At 42.2% G+C, this 20,635-nt stretch overlaps 1 protein-coding gene across 18 annotated transcripts in view; it reads left to right on the top strand.

The window, feature by feature from the left end:
* Nucleotides 1-20,635, top strand: part of ralgps2 (Ral GEF with PH domain and SH3 binding motif 2) — a 911,087-nt gene that overhangs the window by 92,952 nt on the left and 797,500 nt on the right. For 2 of the 18 annotated variants that reach the window (XM_085982215.1, XM_085982218.1), the window contains one exon: nucleotides 9,065-9,168. The exons of 15 other annotated variants lie outside the window; for them this stretch is intronic. The gene's annotated coding sequence lies outside the window, so the exon portion shown is untranslated. Of the gene's footprint in view, nucleotides 1-423; nucleotides 502-9,064; nucleotides 9,169-20,635 lie in introns of all 18 variants that reach the window. One more of the 18 variants, XM_085982216.1, reaches the window with a different exon arrangement.

The following is a 20,635-nucleotide window of genomic DNA, read 5'->3' as shown; positions in this document are numbered from 1 at the left end:
AATATAACTACATTGGGTGATGTAAAACACACTACATCACAACAAGTTGCTAAGTCCAGATCATTTAGCTATCCAGTAAGAGCTACCTCAACACAGACCACATGGAATGGTATTCAACACATCTTTCCAGTCTGCGAAACTTCTTTTTACCCCTACCCTTTGCTCTTTTCCTCGCAGCTTCTCTCTATCAAAGTTGCTGCATTCCTCTTGATTTCGCATACTTTTTTTTTTACCAAAAGTCTCATATGCAGTATCTTACCTATACTTTCTGCGCTCTCTTATTTCTTCAAAGAATCTTCTGATTTGAGCTTTACAAATCCATGCTGCCTGGCCCTGATTAACTTTTGTTCCTCTAAGTGCTTAGTAAATTCACCCAAACTTACAGATTCTTATTAAGACTAACTGGCCTGTATGCCTATACAGGTTGGACCCCGGTAATCCGGCACCCTCGGGACAAGGCCGGTGCTGGACCAGCGAAAATTCCGAACCACTGAAGGTTAGGTAAATAACACCTAAAATAGCAATATTAGGTACAATATTATGTTTGTTTATTTCGCGGGAAACGGTGGCGCCGCCAAGCGGCTGCTCCGCAAACTAAAGACCGCCGGTTTCAATTTGTGCCGGTCCACTGAAGGTGCCGGACCGTCGGGTGCCGGATTACCGGGGTTCAACCTGTAGTTTATGGCTTATCAGTGACTCATTTTGTGAAGGGGATTATCACATTTGCCACCCTCCAGTCTCTGGCACAATTTTCCTTTCCACAGAATTTTGGAAAGTTATAGTTGGAGCCTCTGCTATTTCTTTGCTAGCTTCCCTTAAAATCTTCTGATGTAAACCAGCAATCTTGTGCTTTGTCTAACTTAAGTTTGACAAAGGGTTTTGACCTGAAACGTTGACTCTATTTTCTCTCCACGGATGTTGCCTGGCCTGCTGAGTTTTTCCAGCATTTTCTGTTGTTATTTAAGTTTGACTAATTTCTTTTGCAAAATTAAGCAATTTGTCTAATATTTAGCTTGGCATTAGCTTTTTATTTTATCATAATACATTAGGGATTAAAAACAAGCTTCATTCATAGAAGCATTTCTCTGTTTAGTTTAACATTTTGCTGCAATAATATATAGGTTTATCTGAATAACATGTGTCCAAGAGAGGGGCCAAGCCATTCAATTCAAATATAAACCTCCTGTGATTTGTTCAAATATGGGCTTGATTGGTAGCTCCTTTTGACTTTTACAGACAAACATTTAAATTCATGAAGCCCTTTTGAGGTATTTATTACTTTGCACTTTTCAAATTAGTGAGGCAGACTACTTCCTTCATATCATTCCTTCATGCTCTGTTATAAGAATGCCTTCCTCACTTGTTAGTGGTCATACTGCTACTTCGGCTATCTTCTTATTCCTAATGTGATATAGAATGTCGGATAGAGGAATGCTAAAACATGCATAATGTCAGATATTGTAGGGGAAATTCTAATATGTAATTTAAGTTTTTGGGTTTTATATTGGATACTCTGCAGGGTTCAGTGTCACCAACCACTCCTGTAGGTGGATCTTACATTCCTTATGATTGGAGGTATGCCTTCACCTGCCAAATATCTAGATAAACGATGGCAAGAACCAGGGATTGAACAGAAAACCCCTTACCACTGTATGCCGGTTTATTGGAATGTACCAGGTACCACCATATGCTCTCCTCCTCTTCACTAGACAGATTGAAATTATATTATCAGACCATAATCAGACTAGCAGATAGCTTATTTAATTAAATTAGGTAAATCATTTTTTAAAATTCGTTTATGGGATCAGGGCGTCGCTGGCAATGCCAGCATTTATTGCCCATCCCTAGTTGCCTTTGAGAAGGTGGTGGTAAGCCGCCTTCGTGAACCGCTGCAGTCCGTGTGGTGAAGGTACTCCCACAGTGCTGTTAGGGAGGGAGTTCCAGGATTTTGACCCAGCGACGATGAAGGATTGGCGATAAACTTTAAGTCAGGATGGTGTGTGACTTGGAGGGGAACTTAGAGACGGTGGTGTTCCCATGCGCCTGCTGCCCTTGTCCTTCTAGGTGGAAGAGGTCACGGGTTTCGGAGGTGCTGCCGAAGAAGCCTTGGCGAGTTGCTGCAGTGCATCTTGTAGATGGTACACACTGCAGCCACGGTACGCTGGTGGTGGATGGGGTGCCAATCAAGCAGGCTGCTTTGTCCTGAATGGTGTCGAGCCTCTAAGTGTTGTTGGAGCTGCACTCATCCAGGCAAGTGGAGAGTATTCCATCACACTCCTTACTTGTTCCTTGTAGATGGTGGAAAGGCTTTGGGGAGTCTGGAGGTGAGACACTTGCCGCAGAATACCTAGCCTCTGACCTGCTCTTGTTGCCGCAGTATTTATGTGGCTGGTCCAGTTAAGTTTCTGGTTAATGGTGACCTCCAGGATGATAGTGGGGGATTGGGCGATGGTAATGCTGTTGAATGTCAAGGGGAGGTGGTTAGACTCTCGCTTGTTGGAGATAGTCATTGCCTGGCACTTGTGTGGCGTCAGTGTTACCTGCCACTTATCAGCCCAAGCCTGAACGTCGTCCAGGTCTTGTTGCATGCAGGCATGGACTGCTTCATTATCTGTGGAGCTGTGAATGGTGCTGAACACTGTGCAGTCATCAGCAAACATCCCCAATTCTGACCTTATGTTGGAGGGAAGGTCATTGATGAAGCAGTTGAAGATGGGTAGGCCTAGGACACTGCCCTGAGGAACTCCTGCAGTGATGTCCTAGGGCTGTGATGATTGACCTTCAACCACCACAACCATCTTCCTTTGTGCTAGGTATGACTCCAGCCAGTGGAGAATTTTCCTCCCGATTCCCATTGACTTCAGTTTTACTGGGGCTCCTTGATGCCACACTCGGTCAAATGCTGCCTTGATGTCAAGGGCAGCCACTCTCATCTCATCTCTGGAATTCAGCTCCTTTGTCCTTGTTTGGACCAAGGCTGTAATGAGGTCGGGCGCTGAGTGGTCTTGGTGGAACCCAAACTGGGCATCAGTGAGCAGGTTATTGGTGAGTAAGTGCCGCTTGATAGCACTGCCGATGACTCCTTCCATCACTTTGCTGATGATTGAGAGTAGACTGATGGGGCGGTAATTGGCCGGGTTGGATTTGTCCTGCTTTTTGTGGACAGGACATACCTGGGCAGTTTTCCACATTGTCGGATAGATGCCAGTGTGGTAGCTGTACTGGAACAGCTTGGCTAGAGGCGCGGCTAGTTCTGGAGCACAAGTCTTCTGCACGATAGCCAGGATGTTGTCGGGGCCCATAGCCTTTGCTGTATCCAGTGCGCTCAGCCGTTTCTTGATACCATATGGAGTGAATCGAATTGGCTGAAGACTGGCTTCTATGATGGTGGGGACCTCGGGAGTAGGCTGATATGGATCATCCACTCGGCACTTCTGGCTGAAGTTGGTTGCAAACGCTTCAGCCTTGTCTTTTGCACTCACATGCTGGGCTCCACCATCATTGAGGATGGGGAGATTCTTGGAGCCTCCTCCTCCTGTTAGTTGTTTAATGGTCCACCATCATTCACGACTGAATGTGGCAGGACTGCAGAGCTTTGATCTGATCCGTTGATTGTGGGATCGCTTAGCCCTGTCTATAGCATGCTGCTTCTGCTTTTTAGCATGCATGTAGTCCTGTGTTGCAGCTTCCCCAAGTTGGCACCTCATTTTTAGGTATGTCTGGTGCTGCTCCTGGCATGCTCTTCTACACTCGTCGTTTAACCAGGGTTGGTCCCCTGGCTTGGTGGTAATGGTAGGGTGAGGGGTATGCCGGGCCATGAGGTTACAGATTGTGGTGGAATACAATGCTGCTGCTGATGGCCCACAGCGCCTCATGGATGCCCAGTTTTGAGCTGCTAGATCTGTTCTGAATCTATCCCATTTAGCACGGTGGTAGTGCTACACAACACAATGGAGGGTGTTCTCAGTCTGAAGAATGGACTTCGTCTCCACAATGACTGTGCGGTGGTCACTGCTGCCAATGCTGTCATGGACAGATGCATCTGCGACAGGTAGATTGGTGAGGACGAGGTCAAGTAGGTTTTCCCCTCGTGTTGGTTCACTCACCACCTGTCGCAGGCCCAGACTGGCAGCTATATCCTTCAGGACTCGGCCAGCTTGGTCAGTAGTGGTGCTACCGAGCCACTCTTGGTGATGGACATTGAAGTTACCCCACCCTGAGTACCTTCTGTGCCCTTGTTACTCTCAGTGCTTCTTCCAAGTGGTGTTCAACATGGAGGAGTACTGATTCATCAGCTGAGGGAGGGCGTTAGGTGGTAATCGGCAGGAGGCTTCCTTGCCCATGCTTGACCTGAAGCCATGAGACTTCATGGGGTCCGGAGTCAATGTTGAGGACTCCCAGGGCCACTCCTTCCCGACTGTATACCACTACCACCACCCCTGGTGGGTCTGTCCTGCCGCTGGGACAGGACATACCCAGGGATGGTGATGGAGGAGTTTGGGACATTGGCTGAAAGGTATGATTCTGTGAGTATGACTGTTAGGCTGTTGCCTGATTAGTCTGTGGGACAGCGCTCCCAATTTTGGCACGAGTCCCCAGATGTTGGTGAGGAGGACTTTGCAGGGTTGACTGGGCTGGGTCTGCCGGTGCCGCGGTCGATGCCGAGTGGTCCGTCCGGTTTCATTCTTATTATTTTGTTTCGTAAAATTATACAAAACAGTACATATTGTAGTAATTATAAACATCTCAAGAAAGTTACCTGGGCACTTTATTCCAGGAGGCAGTCACACCCCTTAGGTTAAATACTTCAGATTTGTTCCGTGGTCAGGGACAGGAGGGTGTGACTACGAATGAGGCAGGCATGGGGATCCTGGAGGTAGCATTGGAGGAGCCTCAGCCCTTGCACTTGTCCAACAGGCGCTAGGTACTTGCTCACTGTGTGGACGAGAGCAGGGACTGCAGGGAGGATGAGCAAACTGACCACAGCACCGTGGTACAGGGGGCCATTCAAGTTGGGGGAGTAAAAAAATGTTGTAGTGGTAGGGGACAGTATAGTTAGGGGGATAGATACTGTTCTCTGCAGCCGAGAGCGTCAGTCCTGAAGGCTGTGTTGCCAGGGTTAAGGATATCTCCTCTGGGCTGGAGAGGAACTTTGAGTGGGAGGGGAAAGATCCAGTTGTCGTGGTCCATGTAGGTACCAACGACATAGGTAGGACAAAGAGGTTCTGCTGAGGGAGTATGAGCAGCTAGGGGCTAAATTAAAAAGCAGAACCACAAAGGTAATCTCTGGATTACTACCTGAGCCACGAGCAAATTGGCATAGGGTAAATAAGATCAGAGAGATGAATGCGTGGCTCAAAGATTGGTGTGGGAGAAATGAGTTTCGATTCATGGGGCACTGGCACCAGTACTGGGGAAAGAAGGAGTTGTTTCGGTGGGACGGGCTTCACTTAAACCATGCTGGCACCAGTGTCCTGGCGAATCGAAAAACTAGGGCTGTAGATAGGGCTTTAAAGTAAATGGTGGCGGGGGGAGGGTTCATGTGAGGGGAATTTTAAAAAGTTAAAGAGGAAGGAGAAGGCAATAGTGCAGGGTAGCGATAGGGGTAATGATAACCAGAGTGTGACAGGAAGGTTCAGAGCGTATAAACAAAAGTGCATCAGAAAGTAGTCAGAGTAGGGAAAAATGGTAAAAAGACAAAATTAAAAGCCCTTTATCTGAATGAACGCAGCATTCGTAACAAGATAGGCGAGTTGACGGCACAAATAGAAATAAATAGGTATGATCTGATAGCCATTACAGAGACGTGGTTGCAAGGTGACCAAGGCTGGGAACTGAATATTCAGGGGTATTTGACATTTTGGAAGGATAGGCAGAAAGGAAAAGGAGGTGGGGTAGCTCTGTTAATGAAGGATGAGATCAGTGCAGTAGTGATGAATAATATTGGCTCAGAAGATCAAGATGTAGAATCAGTTTGGGTGGAGATAAGAAATAATAAGGGAAAGAAGTCACTGGTGGGAGTAGTCTATAGGCCCCCTAACAGTAGCTACACTGTAGGACAGAGTATAAATCAAGAAATAATGGAGGCTTGTAAGAAAGGCACTGCAATAATCATGGGCGATTTTAATCTTCATATATATTGGACAAATCAAATTGGCAAAGGTAGCCTTGAGGAAGAGTTCATAGTGTATTCGGGATGGTTTCTTAGAACAATACATTGTGGAACCAACCTGGGAGCAGGCTATTTAGAGCTGGTAATGAGATAGGATTAATTAATCTCATAGTGAAGGACCCTCTAGGGAAGAGTGATCATAGCATGTTAGAATTTCAAATTCAGTTTGAGGGTGAGATACTTGGGTCTCAAACTAGTTTCCTGAACTTAAATAAAGGCAGTTACAGAGTTGGTTAAAGTGGACTGAGAAAATAGATTAAAGGGTAAGACAGTAGATAAGCAGTGGCAGACATTTAAGGAGATATTTCATAACTCTCAGCAAAGATATATTCCAGTGAGAAAGAAAGACTCTAAAAGAAGAATAAACCACCCATGGCTAACTAAGGAAGTTAAGGATGGTATTAAGTTGAAAGAAAAGACTTACAATGATGCGAAGATTAGTGGTAGACCAGAGGATTGGGAAATTTTTAGAAACCAGCCAAGGACGACTAAGAAAAATAGTAGAGAAGATAGATTATGAGAGTAAACTAGCAAGAAATATAAAAACAGACAGTAAGAGCTTCGACAGGTATATAAAAAGCAAGAGAGTAACAAGTAAATATTGGTCCCTTAGAGGATGAGACTGGGGAATTAATAATGGGAAACAGGGAAATGGCAGAGACTTTGAACAAATATGTTGTATCAGTCTTCACAGTAGAAGACACTAAAAGTATCCCAGTAATAATAGATAATCAAGGGGCTATAGGGAGGTGGGAACTTTAAAACAATCACCATCACTAGAGGAAAAAGTACTAGGCAAACGCATGGGACTAAAGGTGGACAAGTCCCCAGGACCTGATGGCCCGCATCCTAGGGTCTTAAAAGAAGTGGCTACAGAGATAGTGGCTGCATTGGTTGTAATCTAACAAAATTCCCTGGATTCTGGAGAGGTCCCAGCTGATTGGAAAACTGCAAATGTAATCCCTATTCAATAAAGGAGGGAGACAGAAAGCAGGAAACTATAGACCAGTTAGCCTAACATCTGTCATTGGGAAAATGCTGGAGTCCATTATTAAGGAAGTAGTAGCAGGACATTTAGAAAATCATAATACAGTCAAGCAGAGTCAGCATGGTTTTATGAAAGGGAAATCATGTTTGACAAATTTGCTAAGAGTTCTTTGAGGATGTAACGAGCAGGGTGGATAAAGGGGAACCAGTAGGTGTAGTGTATTTGGATTTCCAGAAGGCATTCGATAAGTGCCACATAAAAGGTTACTGCTCAAGATATGACCTCATGGGGTTGGGGGTAATACATTAGCTTGGATAGAGGATTGGCTAACTAACAGAAACAGAGTCGGGATAAATGGGTCATTTTGAGGTTGGCAAACTGTAACTAGTGGCGTGCCACAGGAATCAGTGCTGTGGCCTCAGCTGTTTTCAATCTATATTAATGACTTGGATGAAGAAACCGAGTGTACTGTAGCCAAATTTGCTGATACAAAGATAGGTGGGAAAGCAAGTTGTGAACAGGACACAAAAGAATCTGCAAAGGGATATAGATATGTTAAGTGAGTGGGCAAAAATTTGGCAGATGGAGTATAATGTGGGAAAATGTGAGGTTATCCACTTTGGTAGGAAAAATAAAAAAGCTAATTATTATTTAAATGGAGGGAGACTACAAAATGCTGCGGTACAGAGATTGGGGGGTCGTTGTACATGAAACACAAAAAGTTAGCATGCCGGTACAGCAAGTAATTAGGAAGGCAAATGGAATGTTGACCTTTATTGCAAGGGGGATGGAGTATAAAAGTAGGAAAGTCTTACTACAACTGTACAGGGCGCAGGTGAGACCACACCTGGAGTACTGCATAAAGTTCTTATTTAAGGAGGGATATACTTGCATTGGAGGCAGTTCAGAGAAAATTCACGAGGTTAATTCCGGAGATGAAGGGGTTGCCTTATGAAGAAAGGTTGAGCAGGTTGGGCCTATACTCATTGGAGTTTAGAAGAATGAGAGGTGATCTTATTGAAACATTTAAGATTCTGGGGGGGATTGACAGGGTAGATGCAGAGAGGATGTTTCCCCTCGTGGGGAATCTAGAACTAGGGGGCATAGTTTCAGAATAAGGGGTCGCCCATTTAAAACGGAGATGAGGAGGAATTTCTTCTCTCAGGGTCGTGAATCTTTGGAATTCTCTACTCCAGAGAGCTGTGGAGGCTGGGTCATTGAATATATTTAAGGTGGAGATAGACAGATATTTGAATGATAAGGGAGTTGAGGGTTATGGGGAGCGGGCGGGTAAGTGGAGTTGAGGCCAAGACCAGGTCAGCCATGATCTTATCGAATGGGTCGAGGGGCCAAATGGCCTACTCCTGCCCCAATATCTTATGTTCTTATGAGTTGTGGATTCTTGGTAACAGTTGCTCACTTATGGGGCACAACACTACCATGGAGTCACTGACTTAATGCAGACACTCTGCTGACTGAAGACGTATCGTGGACTTGGCACAGATAATTTCAGGTGCTTGTATAACACGAGGGAATGGTAGAGATATTTACTAAGGAGCTTGCCTGACTGATTTGAAAAGTGCAGGCTGATAAATACCTCGAAATGGCTTCATGAATTTAAGTGTCTAACTTTCAAAGGCCATATTTGAGCAAATAGTATATTAGTAGTGTCTGCCAGGATTACACCATCTATTATGCATATCTGTTTTTGTTAAAATGTGGCCATGTGTTACTAGGTTTGAAAAGGAAGTGGTTTAATATGCAGCATTAAGCTTGTCAAATGTTGAAAGTGCTATCACTGAGCCAAGCTAACAACACATTTGTTCCACAAAAACCACCGCCCAACACATTCTAATTGACCTTTTGTCTGGCATAATGAAATGTGTATTCTTCATGCTTGGCAGGAACAGCTCACAGAAAACCAGAAATAACCACGTGTGCAAAAGCAAGATGCTGCGGATGCTGAAAATCTGAAATAAAAACCGAAAATGCTGGAAATACTCAGCAGGTCAGGCAGCATCTGTGCAGAAAGAAACAGTTAATGTTTCAGCTCGATGACCTTTCATCATAACCATGTGTGTAATGTTTCAAGTAATGAGAAATATAATTGGGTGACTGTCTGTGTGGAGTTTGCACATTCTCCCCGTGTTTGCGTGGGTTTCCTCCGGGTGCTCCGGTTTCCTCCCACAGTCCAAAGATGTGCGGGTTAGGTTGATTGGCCATGATAAAAATTGACCCTTAGTGTTAGGGGGGATTAAATACGTGGGGTTACGGGGTTACAGGGATAGGGCTTGGGTGGGATGGCTGTCGGTGTAGGGACCGGGTGCTAGGGTTTGGATGATCAGCCATGATCTCGTTGAATGGCGGAGCAGGCTTGAAGGGCCGAATGGCCTACTCCTGCTCCTATCTTCTATGTTTCTAAATCATTAGGAAAAAAACCCACATTTTTGTCAGTAATCTGTATTAGCGATAAAGTACCAGATGAAGCTTCTCTCCTGTAACAAGTACACATGTCTAGGTTTTATGAGATGCTTAATTTAACTTGCTTTTGGATAACACATCAGTCTACAATGTGTTAAGACAAATTGATCGCAAAAGGGCTGCTGTACGACTCAGTCTGGAGTAACTTAACACCTACTTGTCAGAGTCCTCAAAGATAAAGTTGGACACAAAGTTGTTTTTCAACACTACTTTATTGAGCAATATTTATAACACATTTAACACATTTAATCATGTGATCCTTAACACCTCAAGGTTGTGTTAAGGATCACATGAAGGTGATTGGGATATCTACAATTGTTTGACAGTCTAAATCATCAATAAACACAATAGTTCAAGTGTATCAATATCAGCTGGGTTCTGCTTAATGACGTGGAACAACATTGTGTCCAACTTGCATGATTACAGTACAGTTTATTGAGCTTAAGTTTGCAATCTATATTTAAAATAACTGTAAATTCACAGTATCTTTGGCATGAACATTAGATTTACAAGCTTGCCGTTTGTAGTCTGGTGTCTACAGTGGCGTTGCGTAGTTCTGCCTTTCTTTGGAATGCTCAGACTTCACTCGGGGAAGACCTGCAGCACGTCATCGTATGTGGTTGTCATCTTTTACGTCATTGATTTCTCATCCTACTTCAAATAACCCTGATTATACATTATCTCTCTGTATGGCTGTACTGCACTTTTCTGCTCTGTACTCTGACGTAGTCTATTAAGTTAACAGTTGTGACACGCTTCATAGTTTGCTTCTGATTGATTGAAAACTTAACTTTTCCATTTCCACTCTTAATACTTTGTAGGTTTGGAAGACTTGCTTCAAACGCTCTTGGCAACTTTTTTCAATTCTCTAACGTATCTGACAACCTTCTAGCTCTGGGTAGCAAAGTAGATTCTTAAATACCTTTTAATTTTACCAAGTAAATCCCACTCAAGACAGAACCGTTGGTGACCAACCAAGATGTTCAAATTAGCCACATGGTTCATTTTCCCAAGTGTCTGAACTGGACTGGCGTGTTTCAGAAGCTATATTTTCTCAATTTTAATTAGTTTGTCAAAAAACATACAGGTGCAGGAGGGAGGGCTTTAGATTCCTGAAGCATTGGGACTGTTTCTGGGGGAGGTGGGATCTGTACAAGCCGGACGGGTTGCACCTCAACAGGACCGGGACCAATATCCTCGTGGTGGGGTTTGCTAGTGCTGTTGGGGGAGGGTTTAAACTAGCTTGGCAGGGGGATGGGGACCAGAGAGTGGATTCAGAAGGGAGAGAAGCAAAGCCAGAAATGGAAGGCAGAAAATTAGTAAGCGAGTTTGGTAGGCAAAGAAAACAAAGGCTAGAAAATAGATAACAAGGGAGTTTGGCACTGCTAAACGGTATATACTTCAACGCAAGGAGTCTAGGAAATAAAGCAGATGAGCTGAGGGCACAGATAGACATGTGGGAGTATGATATTATAGCTATTACTGAGACATGGCTGAAAGAAGGGCAGGAATGGCAGCTCAACTTTCCTGGTTACAAGGTTTTTAGATGAGATAGAGGGGGGGATAAAAAAGGAGGGGGTGTCACAATATTGACTAAGAATCAATTACAGGTGTGAGGAGGGAGGATATCTTAGAAGGATCATCAAATGAGGCCATACGGGTTGAACTGAATAACAAAAAAGGGACAACACTGCTGGGTGTGTACTATAGACCTCCGAACAGTCAGAGGGAGATAGAAGAGCAAATATGTAGGCAAATTTCTAAGACGTGCAAAAATAGGGCAGTAATAGTAGGGGATTTCAACTTCCCTAATATTAACTGGGATAAAATTAATGTGAAAGGCACAGAGGAAGCAGAATTCTTAAAATGCATTCAGGAGAGCTTTTTTAGCCAGTACGTAGCAAGCCCAACAAGAGAGTGGGCAGTTCTGGACCTAGTTTTAGGGAATGAAGCTGGGCAGGTTGAAAGGGTATCAGTGGGAGAGCATATTGGTGGTCATGATCTTAATTCAGTTAGATTTAGGGTAGTTATGGAAAAGGACAAGGATAGATCAGGAATAAAAGTTCTCAATTGGGGAAAAGCTAATTTTACTAAGCTGAGATGTGATTTAGCCAAAGTTGACTGGAGACAGAAACATGAAGGTAAATCAGTGTCAGAGCAGTTCAAGGAGGAGATAGCGACGGTTCAGAGCAAGTATGTTCCCTTAAAGAAAAAGGGGGGGGACTAACAAATCTAGAGCTCCCTGGATGTCAGGGGGCATACAGGCCTCCATTATTTGTTGATTTATACTCTGTCCAACAGTACTGTTACTGTTCGGGGGCCTGTAGACTACGCCCGCCAGAGACTTTTTCCCTTTATTAATTTTTATCTCCATCCAAACCGATTCTACATCTTGATCTTCTGAGCCAATATCACTTCTCACCACTGCACTGATCCCATCCTTTACCAACAAAGCCACCCCACCTTCCTTTCCTTACTGTCTATCCTTCTGAATTGTCAAATACCCTGGAATATTCAGTTCCCAGCCCTGATCACCTTGCAACCACGTCTCTGTAATAGCGATCAGATCATACCCATTTGTATCTATATGTGCCGTCAACTCATCTATCTTGTTACGAATGCTGCGTGTATTCAGATATAGATTTTAACTTTGTCTTTTTACCATTCCTCCTTGTTTTGGCCCCATTTTCTGTTGCACTCTTATTTTTAAACATTCTGTCCCTTCCTGTCACACTCAGGTTATTATTTCCCCCATCTCTATCCTGCTCTATTGCTTTCTCATTTCTCATTGACTTTTTAAATTCCCGCTCACCTGAATCCTCCCTCTCCCACCTTCCCCCCCCCCCTGCTATTTAGTACACTATAAATGGTCCTGTAAGTGCTGAATGCTTTTCTTTAAAGATTTGATCTAATCTCCCCATTTCATCCATGGAACTGTAGCTTTCAGTATGCTTCTTTATTTTCCTCCTCTGGAATATAATTGATTTATAAATTTCAACCTCCCATTGAAGTATTTCCCATTGCTTATGTTTGGTTTTATTTCAGAATTTCCTCGCGTTTAATTTGTGTAATTTGTTGTTTCAGTTAAGTACCCCTTTCTGTAACATTTCTTTCTTTTTCCTCTTCTGTTCCTAGACTTAACCACACTTTGGTTGCTGTTTCCTTACTTTCAACTAACCTTCAATCCTAATTTTTTTTAATATTGAGTTGACTTACCATACCAACTTTTAGTGTCAAATGCCATATCTATTTAACATAAGAACATAAGAAGTAGGAGCAGGAGTAGGCCATACGGCCCCTCGGGCCTGCTCCGCCATTCAATAGGATCATGGCTGATCCGAATCTAGACTCATGTCCACTTCCCTGCTGTCTCCCCGTAACCCCTAATTCCCTTATTATTCCCTTTATAGTACAGTATTAACATTGTGTTAAGAGTCTAATTTCATGTTGACTTTTTAATCCTGATATAGAAAGATAATTTTTTGTAATATTTCCTTTGCAATGCGCTGGTAACCACACACTGTATTCCTTTCACAACACTTGGAAAGGAAATTTGTTTGGCAGTCTTCCAAATTCCTGTTCACTACTTGGTTGTTGAATTTTGGATGCTGTAAATTGAAACCTTTGAAAGTTAAATATGTCACAAAAAAGTTTCAATAATTTTGCAATTTCACATGGTTTTGAACATTGAAGTGGCAATTCTGGTCAAGGAATTATAATATTGAACCCCATTCCATTCAACATACAACAGAATATTTTGATATTTGGGTCACTATTTTGTTTCCCAAATTGTCATTGATTTTAATACTGTTATAATGAAAATTGAGCATCAGGTCGCCATGGTTAAAAGGTGCTAATTCTCTTCAAACTGTATTGTAATTGTGAAGCAGATTTACCACCACAGTCTTGAGTTCGTGAAACAAGTTGCTTCCATCTTTCAGAATTATTCTGACGTGATGCACCAAAATACATTTTTTTTATTCCACAAATTGTGAATTGAGAAACACTAATTCATCTTTGGCATTCCAGTTTTCTACAATTCTGTTTTGAATTTGTCATTAGATTATTCTTGTTTATCATGTTTTGAAAACGGGCTTTTTTGTTGTTTACTTACCCAACAACTCCTTAAATTAGAATGAGTTGTGTATCCAGATTTGCAGATGGCTAAGTTAGGAGACACAGTAAATTGTGTGGATGGGAGCAGGAAGTTGCAAAGAGTCATGGGCAGACCACGTGAGTAGTCAAAACTGAAGCAGATGGAGTTCAATGTGGGGAAGTGTGAAGTCATTCACTTTGGATCTGAGAAACACAAAAATTGGAATGTTTTCCTAATGGGGAAGAGACAGGTAAACGTGGAGGAGAAAAGAGATTTATCAGTCCATGTACACAAATCATTAAAAACGAGTGCACAGGTACAAAAAGTAATCAAAGATTAATGGAATGTTGGCCTTTATCTGAAGCCGTGGTCAGACCTCAGCTGGAATCTGTGTTCAATTTTGGACATTGTATCTCGGGTCAAGAAAGATATATTGTTATTGAATGGGGTACAGTGCAGATTCACCAGAATGATACCAAAACTTAAATTATGAGAACAGATTGCTTAAACATAGCTTGTATTCCCTTAAGTATAGGAGATCGAATCAAAGTGTTTGACATGATAAAGGGATTTGATAGGGTAAATAGAGAAAAAATAAATAAAATTATATAGCACCTTTTTATGACCTCTGGATACTCCAAAGTGCTTTGCAGCCAATGAAGTACTTTTTTGAAGTGTAGTCACTGTTGTAATGTAAGAAACGCAGCAGCCAATTTATGCATAGCAAGGTTCCACAAACAGCAATGTGATAATGACTGGGTAATCTGTTTTAATGATGTTGGTTGAGGGATAAATATTGCCGAGGACACCAGCGAGAACTCCCTTGCTCTTCGAAATAGTGCCATGGGATTGTTTACGTCCACCTGAAAGGGCAGACTAGGCTTCAGTTTAATCTCATCCGAAAGATGGCACCTCCGACAGTACAGCACGGGAGTGTCAACCTAGATTTTGTGCTCAAGTCTCTGGAGTGGGACTTGAACTCTGGAGTCGGACTTGAACCCACAACCTACTAACTTGGAGGTGAGAGTGCTACCACTGAGCTACAGCTGACACCCTATACAATATCCCCTGGTGGGGGAATCCAGAACGGGACATAACCTTAAAATTAGAGTTAGGCCATTCACAAGAGAAATCAGGAAGCACTTTTTCACATAAATGATAGTGGAAATCTGGAACTCACAAAAGGCTGTGGATGCTGGGTCAATTAAAATTTTCCAGACTAAGGTGGATAGATTTTTGTTGTGTTCGGGTATCGGGGGTTATGGAACAAAGGTGGCTAAATAGAGTTGAGGTACAGATCAGCCATGATCTAGTTGAATGGTGGAACAGGCTCAAGTAGTGGGATGGCCTACTCCTGTTCCTATGTTCCTAAATGGAGTATGTTGAGCAGAATTGTATCGGTCGGCATTTGAAGGTAGAATTTCTGCTTTGTAGTGCATTCGGCAAACTGGGTGCAAATTTCGCTTCAAATTGTGCTGGTTTTCCAAAGTTAAGTTATGGTTCAAGTTTCTGCTCAAACTCATTCACAAACTTAAAATCTTCCATGAACCAGCGCAATCGGGCAGCGTAATAGAACATTGTTTATTTTGTTTTCCTTGCGTTAAAAAATATTCATTGTATGGTAACCTAGTGCAGTTTTATTAATACAGCTGAAAATGGATTTATCACAAAAAGTAAGCATTTTTAATGTGTCTCGTCCACACCCTGTGACTAACCTAATTTTAAAATCACTGAAAATGACTTTAAAAAGTTATACTGAACCATTTACTAGTTTCATTAGTGTACTTGTCAGTTTCTTAGTAAATTAAATATTTTTTACTATTTAAAAACTTTTAAAATGTGCCTACTAGTATCTTTTCATCTAAAAAAAAAACGAGCTTAATTTGAAGAACCTCTTCCAATGGGCGGAAACTCACTATGCTCATTGTTTTGATCTGGAGGCGGGGCCGGTTTCCAGCGTGTTGTTTTTTAAACCAGCGCAAAAAATCACGGAAACTCGAGTTACACTCGACATAACTTCCACTTAAAATTCCTTGGTCTTTTATGCTGGTTTGGCCGATTTAAAGCGAATTGCACTGATTTACCAGAGCAAACTAGCGGATACTGCAGGCCAATGTTCCCTCTAAAATTTTTTTCATGCACAGTCCCTTTAAATTTACCTTTCCAAGCAGCAACAGCTGGAGAGCGGCCTGTGCGGGACCACCCGATTGGTGCAAGGCCGCGTGCCCGTGCACCTTGGGGGGAAGATTGCTCTAGGCGCTGTGTTGAGTGGCTCCCAGTGACTGGTTACTGAGTAGCATTATCAGAGACCTGGGAAAAAATATAATTTTTTTTGTCTGTGTGGACTGATGGGATGTAAGGTGAATTGCAGCGGTTGGTGGGGGCGGGGATATTGTCTCAACAGTTAGTTCTTATATAAGTGATGTAAATAAGTAATGCTGAAATAAAAATGGAAAACAAATTGTAAAAAGCAATTGAACCAGAAGCTTGCCTGCATAAAATTAATTGTGAGAAATTATGAGGGAAATTCTTTTGTTCTATCTGGTTCAAATAACAAGGGCTCATGGTATTGCGGATACTGGCTTGTAAGGGTTACTGAACCAAACAATGTGACAGAGCTGAATCAGTGCACACAGCCATTGATGATTTGCAGATTTGTAAAATAGCAACTCCTTAAAGGTCCAACTATATTTAACACTTCTATAGGTTGGATGGTGGTGAAGTTATATGAGCCAGCTTTACACTGATAAAACCATCTACCTTGTTGTGATAGAATCACATTTTGTGGGTCTCGGATTCTTCGATCAGGATAAGGAAGCCGGCTTAAACAATGTCATTGTGGGGAGCCAGCATGTCACTATCAAACAATCCGAACTGGGGTAGTGCTAAATCTAAAAGTATTTTCATAATCGGGGCTCAATAATTCTTTCAATGATGATGACATTCGCTGACCACAATATAGAGTTTAAGGTTAGGCAGGTGATGGAGAATGGGTACAATAGAAATGTTCAGCTTGAGAAATTTTGATTGGTGAGCTCAGGCCACTGCACTAGACAGCATTGTCAGGGGGTGGGGGGGGTAACTTGGAAGGAAGAAAGGTGGATCGTTCAATATATTTAGAGTATACAACAGATGTATATCATGAGGGAAGAAAGGTAACGGGGAAGTAACCTGGGTGGTAAATGGGGCCAAAAAGTAATTGTTCCTAATGCATAAAATTCCAAGTACCAAGGTGGACCAAGACAAATAAAGAAATAAGTTAAAATGGGTTAAGAAAATAGTCAGGAGAGAGAATATTAAAAGAAATGTCAAGCATTTCTACAAATGGATTGGCATCAAGTAGGGGGAAAAGGCTGCTGAAAGATTCCAAAGGTAATGAGATAGTGAGTGAGTAAAGGATAGCAAATATACAAACAATTATTTTTCTCTGCATTCAAGACAGAAACCATAGTTAGCGTTCCCAGCATGGATGTTGAATTTCCAGGAGGTGGGTTGGTGGAGCAAGTTTTAAAAGAAATTAAAATTCAGATATGGCAGTCATTGACAGGCTGAAGAAATTAATGGAGAACAAGGCACCAGGCCTGAATGGAATTCATACAATGGCACTTCGGCACTTCAAGAAGTATCCAGCAAAAGAGTCACGTCCTTGCCACTATCTTTGTAGAATCATTGGAAGAGGAAGTAATGCTTGAGGATTAGAAAAGAGCTATAATATAACAATCATCGCTGTGGCTGAAGTATTAGTAGGCATTCTGAAAGAAAAGATCATAAAACACTTAGATGTGATATGTTAAGAGGGGTCAGTATCGGATTACAGGAGGGGGATTTTGTTGAAGAAATGACTGGTCTTGTTGACAATTGAAAGTCTGTGGATGTGATACATTTATAGATTTCAGCAAGGTTTTTGATATTGTGCCACACAAGTTAATGGTCCAGAAGGTAAGTGGATGAACAGTAAAGAAAATTTATGTACCCTGAATGTCAGTTGATTTTGTTCAGAGAATTCAAGCAAGTACTGACTGTTAATAAATTACTGGCATCTTAAAAGCTGCAGGATCCAGTTGTCAGTTTGATACTGCCTAACTGAATTTCAGAGCACCTGTTTTTATTCTGTCATTTTATACTGATTTGTTTAGTTTATGTTCCACCCAACTGTAATGCAAGTTTAAGTAAGGTTTAAGCCCCTGAAGTTTTTTTTAGTGTAATTGTGCATATCTTGCTAATTTAAGACAAAAGAATGCTTGGAATATGTGCACAGTAATAAATATTCTGATAACCAAAGTGAATTTATTTAGAATTTGCATCAGGAACACATTGATGCCAAGGCTCACACATGAGAGTTCTTGGGTATTTGGATTTTATTAACCCAGTAATTGATTTGAATGGAGTGAAAGAAGATTAAATATGAAAAACAGAAATTTACTTTTCACTTGCAATGTCCAAAAAAGATTTTTCCCCCCTGAGAATAGTGTTTGTGTTGTAAAAATGTATGAGAATTCTTTCCGTTTTTGTAAATGATCAGAGCCTAAAGAGGCTTATTCGCAAAGGTACAGACACACAGCTGCTAGTAATCAAGTGCCTTTGGGAATTTACGTACAGTCAAACTCCTGCAGAGCCACTGAAGTGAAAGCATTTGTCAGATTTGTACACTACTGATCACTGTACATTTGACACTCACCATGGTTGCTTAATTTTGCATAACTTGGGTTGAAGTCGAAGGCAAGTGGAAGTTGAACGCTCTCTTGCATCCTTTTTTTAAAAACTGGTAATTGAGATGAAATAGGCCTGTGTTAAAGACTTTTCATGATGCAAGAGGTTGGTCAACATGAAGAATGTTGCAAGATTTCTTTTTTCAGTTATTACTACGGAGATCAAGGCAAACACGAATGTTGGGTCCAAGTGTAGTGCAATGCTTAAGTAACGCAAAAGTCTGGCAGCCTCAAGGAAGGAAAAAAAAATACCTGGGAGGTACTGTTGTCATTTCTCAGGAATGTGCAACGAGTATCGATGATAATGAAACAATTTTTTCAGTTCCGGTCATTATCATATAAGTGGTAGAACTTTACAGTACAAGATGGAACCGATCCAGAAAGTTTTTAACTTGGGGTTAGTATCGTGTGAGCCACATGCAGCTCTTCTGTTGCAGAAATGTAGCTCTTTAAAATACTTTGTTTAGCTGCTCTGCCCACACACACTCCTTATTTCAGAGGTATTGAATAACCACCACAAAATAGGGAAGTTGCTTTTGTTCTGACCTGTCTAACATAAATATTCTGAATTAATTCTAATGTGTAACTATCTATTCTGGGTGTGCAGTAAGAATGCAAGCTTTATGTTCCATTTTGTTGCAACCTACTGTTCAAGATAGGGAATGACACACACACTGCCTCTCTCACACACACTGCCTCTCCCTCACACACACAGTGAACTGCCTGGAATATGGCAAAGAAGGAAAGGAGTGATACTTGTAAAACGTTTAAATTCACCCTTGTCCTTTAACCTGTCCAACAGTTTCCAAAGTTGAGATCCGTCGTACAGACAACACAAAACCCAATGAATCTGTGAAAAACTTCTTTTACTTAAAATAAGCAAGAGATTACAAGTAAGCATCTGACAGTTAAGTAGCACATAATAATTCCCAATTATACCTCAGCATACATAAGATCAAGCGATAATAAGCCAACCTTACAGATGTACTAACACCAGCGAGTGGTCAATCCGGCAGTGACTAGGCGTATGATTTCTGGCAACTGACCAGGTCACATGGCTGCAGCAGCCCAGTGTCTTAAAACAGCATCTCTTTTACCCTAAAAACCTGGGCAGGCCCCTCAATGTGTACGTGTCCCAAACTGTGACAAATGGCCGGCAGTTGTTTTCCTTTTCTTCTTATCACCTTGTCAGTTAATCAGTGGGCCCCAAGGCAATTCACACTATTTGCCTGAAGATGTTCCTGTCTTTGTAACGCCCAACAGTTTGTTCCTGCTCAGGGTCTGTCGCTTCCTTATCTAATTAACAGCTTGCAGCCTTCACAGTTCACAGTCACAGCAGTTTATTATATATTTGTTCAGCAGAACGTCGCTTGGCCTCAAGGAATGCTGGTACATTAAATTTGGTCAACTTTTAAGTTTGGTCAAGTTACAGCAAACTTTTACAGCAAATGATGTATTCTTGCATACTAGAGGTACTGCTACAAGCACAAACCTTTAGTGCTACTGGCCTTTGCAGCAGACAAGAAGCCTGAAGCCGCAGTAACACTCGTCTCCGCCCATTCCTCGAGACTCGACTATTCTAACGTTCTCCTGGCTGGCCTCCCAACTTCCACCCTCTGCAAACTTGAGCTCATTCAAAGCTTGACTGCCCCATCCTAACTCGCACCAAGTCCCGTTCACCCATCACTCCTCTGCTCACTGACCTGCAGTGGCTCCTGGTCCAACAATGCCTCAAATTAAAAACATTTCCTCCTTGTATTCAAATGACCTCCATGGTCTTGCCCTTCCCTATCTTTGTAACCTCCTCCAGCCCTACAACCCTCTGAGAACTCTGCAATCCTCCAATTCTGGCCTCTTGCGCATCCCCGATTTCCTTTGCCCCACCATTGGCGGCTGTGCCTTCAGCTGTCTAGGCCCTAAGCTATGGAATTCCCTCCCTAATTCTCTCTCTCGCTCCTCCTTTAAGACACTGCTTAAAAACTACCTCTGATGAAGCTTTTGGTCACCTGTCCTAATATCTCCTTGTGTGGCTTGATGTCACATTTTGTCTGATAATGCTCCTGTGAAGTGCCTTGAGATGTTTTACTATGTTAAAGGTGCTATATAAATGCAAATTGTTATTAATGGTGTTAATTGGAGGTAGAGGCACTGGTTGACCTTGGGAGACCAAGGGCTGCCTCTGAATACTG

The sequence above is a fragment of the Somniosus microcephalus genome, chromosome 3, assembly GCF_052327205.1.
Source record: "Somniosus microcephalus isolate GS21.2 chromosome 3, FLI_Smic_1.0, whole genome shotgun sequence".
Classification (NCBI taxonomy): domain Eukaryota; kingdom Metazoa; phylum Chordata; class Chondrichthyes; order Squaliformes; family Somniosidae; genus Somniosus; species Somniosus microcephalus.
The sequence above is the reverse complement of the archived record's forward strand: the minus strand, read 5'-3'. Positions and strand labels throughout refer to the sequence as shown.